The 4625-nt window shown below is 38.9% G+C and overlaps 1 protein-coding gene across 1 annotated transcript in view; it reads left to right on the forward strand.

Annotated features, from left to right (window-relative positions):
* LOC106525967 (potassium voltage-gated channel subfamily B member 2) overlaps nucleotides 1-4625 on the forward strand; it is a 24446-nt gene continuing 19821 nt past the window's right edge. The window contains exon 1 of the mRNA XM_014020370.1: nucleotides 1-317. The gene's annotated coding sequence lies outside the window, so the exon portion shown is untranslated. The remainder of the gene's footprint in view (nucleotides 318-4625) is intronic.

Here is a 4625-nt window from a genome sequence, read left to right on the forward strand (position 1 = left end):
ACCTGCAGGAGGAAGAACAGAGCCTTTGATGTGGATCAGTCCTCGGAGCTGGACCAATCCAATTAGCCCCTCCTCCCCCCCACTCGTCGCTCTCATCCCTTCAGTCCTGCTCAGACCTGGACTTCTCGGCTCCAGCCCGCTTCCATGAGGTTCCTTTTCGGGCTCCAGGATGTGGATCTGCAGCAGCCGCCGCTCTCTCGGCTCGGATGAGGACTCAGCGGCGGGAGGAGCGGGTCGGAACCGGGACAAGTGAGAGCCTGGACCAGGAGAGGGGCAGAAAGTTCGGCTTTGCCCAGGTATCATCAGGTTCTGCACAGGTGGGCTTCTGTTCTGATGGATCTTTGATTGTAGAAGGTGTTCAGTGACAGCTGGTTCTGGTTCTGGTTCTGGGACAGTTGTGCAGGTAAAGTGATTTGACTTTAACGAAGACAAAAATCAGCAGAACTTTTCAAACTAAATGAAAGCTTTATTGAAAGTTCTGCCAGAAGCAGAAGTACAGGATGATATTTAAAGATGTATAAAAGGACAGATTGAGTTGGATTAGGTTGTCATGGTGACGCTGCAGCTTGGTTCCTGACGTGTCCTCATGTCCTGTGAGTCCCAGGAGGGGATAGACTCTATAATTACCTGAGGAGGACCTGGAGTCCAAAGCTCCTGAGGGATTTACAGGAACACATGATTACACAATCAGATCACTGCTCCTGCTGCTCCTCCTGAGTTTACAGCAGGAGCAGCCTGTTCCTCTGCTCCTGCTGCATCACTGCTCCTCCTGTTCCTCCAGCTCCTCCTACACTTCCTGTTCCCACTCTTCCCTTCTCCTGCTCCATCTTCTGGTCCTCCTGCACCCCATTTCCCTCTGCTCCTCTGTTCCACCTGCAACTCCTGCTCCTCCACCTCCTGCTCCTCCTGCAGGATGCGATTCACTAAGACTGACAGATGTCAGACGTTTTGCTGTGTCAGCAGATCATCAGTCCTGAACTGAAGCAGGTTTTATTAAAGTTGATAAATCAGCAGATTTCAACACAAGATAACACAGAAATCTGTTTGAGTCATAAAAACATCATTCATCTCCACCACACCATGTGACTGCTCATGTCTGTTAGCAAAATATCACACCGTCCCGTGGAGGACTTGTACAGTATATGAAGTTAAAGGCTACTTTCATATAAGCTATCATCATAAAGCAATAAAAACAATAAATCAGCAACAGCACTAAACTCACAAGCAAACAAACCTAAAATAAAGAAAAGTAGGCAGTAGGCTCAGTGACTCTAACAGAACCAGTTAGCTGAACGCCTGTTTAAAAAAGTTCTGGACACGTTGAGGACGACTCGCACGCTTTTGGTTCAGACACACAAACTATATAATCCAGACAGCTCGAAACAAAACCAGGAAGAACCATTTCCAGATCAGAGGCAGACAGTAGGGAAGTTGGAAACAGCCTGTGGCACGGATTGAAACTATCATCAGAGCTGACTGCTGAGTGAAGGATGAACATTCCTCTGTTAGCTAACCTTGATTAGCCATGGCGGCCATCTTGAACGGATTTAAAACTTAACCTGAGTCAGATTACTTCTTTCCTGTCCCACCAAACCCGGCCGGTCGAGACAGATGTCTGCCTGTCCTGAGCCTGGTTCTGGTTCTGATTCACCAATGTGCTGCTCAGGATGAGAGACTGTGAAGAAGTGATTCAACACAATCTGCTTTCTTCTTTAGACTGTTTCTGTGTACAGAGACCTGAGACAACATTTGTTGTGAGTTGGTGCTGTATGTTTCCATCCATCCTTTCTACACCTGCTTCTTCCTTCCAGGATCACAGGTGCTCATGTCCAGCAGTCACTGTGAGGGACAGAGTCCCCCGCAGGTCCACCACAGGTCCACACAACCGTTCACTCTCACAGAGGGACACTGTAGTGTTACACTTTAACCTGACATTCAAATTTTGGGGCTGTTGGACGAAACCGGAGAAAACCCACACGTGCACGGAGAGAACACACAAACTCTGCCGCCCAGGCCAGGATTCGATCCGGCAACCTTCTTGCTGAGAGGCAACAGCTCTACCAACTGAGCCGCCTTGGTGCTAATTTAGTTTATTTATATATTGGCGGTGTACAAATAAACTAAATTAAATTCATTTGAGGTTTTATTCCAATCTGTCCAGGGCTTTAGGAGATATTTTGCTAATAATTTGGGTAAAGCTTTCTTTTACAGTACTCTTATTACCTTGTAATTACAAGGTAATAAAAAATGTAATTAAATGTAATTACTACCTTATTACCATGTAATTAAAAGGTAATAAAAATGTAATTAAATATAATTACTACCTTATTACCATGTAATTACAAGGTAATAAAAATGTAATTAAATGTAATTACTACCTTATTGCCATGTAATTACAAGGTAATAAAAATGTAATTAAATATAATTACTACCTTATTACCATGTAATTACAAGGTAATAAAAATGTAATTAAATGTAATTACTACCTTATTGCCATGTAATTACAAGGTAATAAAAATGTAATTAAATTTAATTACTACCTTATTACCATGTAATTACATGGTAATTAGGGTACAGTTTTACTATGTAATTAATTGTCCTTCAGTAATGTAGCACTTACCTGGTAATGTATTACAATTCACTATGTAACACCTAAATAAGTAGTAGGTAATTTGGACAGTTTTAAAGTTATATTTTATTGCAATTAACCACTAACCCCAAAATTAAGTTGCATTCTTTTGGTTATACATATAGTGTTAAGTTACTATTGAATAGTAATTTGATTGAAGTTACCCAATAAAGGTAGTTTTACGAATAGTAGTTTTTATTTTGTACCCCAATTACCATGTAATTACATGGTAATAAGGCAGTAATTACATTTAATTACATTTTATTACCTTGTAATTACATGGTAATAAGGTAGTAATTACATTTAATTACATTTTTATTACCTTTAGACTGTTTCTGTGACAGAGACCTGAGACAACATTTGTTGTGAGTTGGTGCTGTATATTTCAATTACCACGTAATTACATGGTAATAAGGTAGTAATTACATTTAATTACCATTTTTATTGCATTGTAATTACATGGTAATAAGGGTACAGTGAAAGAAAGCATTACCATAATTTGTAGCTAAGGAACTTGAATCCTTTTTAGGCAGTTATTTAATCACCTTAATAAGCTTTGAAGTATTGAACTGAAACACTTCTTGATTTATTTTTACCACAAATTTTGTAATTTTCATCTACAAAATGTCAGATATTTTTTCTTTTCTTTTTAAAACAGGTGAATATTAAAAGAAATCAGGCCCGACTCTGCATAATTGTTTTACAGCAGGTCCTTGTTCTGCAGAACATGACAACACATACACACTCACACACATACACACAACAAATTGTAAAACAGAAAAACGCAGACACCTAACTGAGATTACAAAAGAAGGTGTCCGACAGATAACGAGCATGAGTCTTATAAAGTGCCAGTGCTGAGATGGACTTTAACTGCTGTGAGTGTCATCCCATGCTTTAGTATATAAACATTTCCAAGGTTGGGTTTGATTATCAGAGCAGAGAGAGCAACATAACTGACACCATGTCAAATCTGAAAATACTTTTACAATTTAGCACAAAACAGAATTCTGAAAAGTTAAAGCATTTGAAAAAAAAGGTCGGTGCACTGGTGAGTCCATCAGGTTTGTCATGTAGTGTGTAGCTCCTGTTGTAGAGCTGTGTGTTCATCAGTAAGAGACCACACAGGTCAACAGGGAAACAGTACGGCATGGTGAAAGTATGACATGAAGATACGTGTTCAAACAGAAGATGTCAAACGTTTTTTGTTTCACTTTAGTAGATAAAGTCAACCAAGATAATTCCCAGGTTTTTATGTGATAATAGAAAGAGGTTTATTTTAAAAAGTAATAGGATTTGAATTAATGAACTATCGCCTTGCTGAGGAAAAATACAGTTTTTTTAATTAATCATCAAAAGATTATCTTGTAGGAATGAAGATCTGCATGTAGCTGATTGCCGATGGAATCAATTTTACTGTTTAACTGTTTAAACGTGACGCTCCAACACAAAGTCACAATTTAGGTAAAGAAATTAGGTTTGTTTTTATGAAAATTGGAATTCAGAAAGGTTTAAAATGAAAAAAAAAATGCTGAATTTGTATATAAATCGTGTGGATTAGAAGGCAGGGTTTGGTTGGCAGCACAGTCTGAGGAGTTTCCTGTTCCAACAGAAGACAGCTGATCTGAGAGGTTTTCAGATGTTTACTGTAAGGAAGGTTTGAGGTGATGTGTTTATGCTCTTCTCAGACTTCAAGGGATCCCTGATTATTTGTAAAATTAAACTTTGATGAACATATATTTTAACTGTAAAATAAAAACTGTAAAAATGCTGTTTAGTTTTGTTAATTTTAAAAAATATATTTTAACACAGATGGAGCCATTTTATTTACACACAAAGCATTCTGGGTAAATGATGACATGGATAGGTCCTTAGTGTGAGCGAGCTATAGCCACCCTGAAGGTTAATCTTGGTCAATATCTGATGATCGACTCTTTTAAATGAAACCAGAGAGCGTTGACAGAGAGGAGAAGGTAGAAATGACTCAGCCTGGAAC

The sequence above is a fragment of the Austrofundulus limnaeus genome, unplaced genomic scaffold (genome assembly GCF_001266775.1).
Source record: "Austrofundulus limnaeus strain Quisiro unplaced genomic scaffold, Austrofundulus_limnaeus-1.0 Scaffold250, whole genome shotgun sequence".
In the NCBI taxonomy this organism is placed as follows: Eukaryota; Metazoa; Chordata; class Actinopteri; order Cyprinodontiformes; family Rivulidae; genus Austrofundulus; species Austrofundulus limnaeus.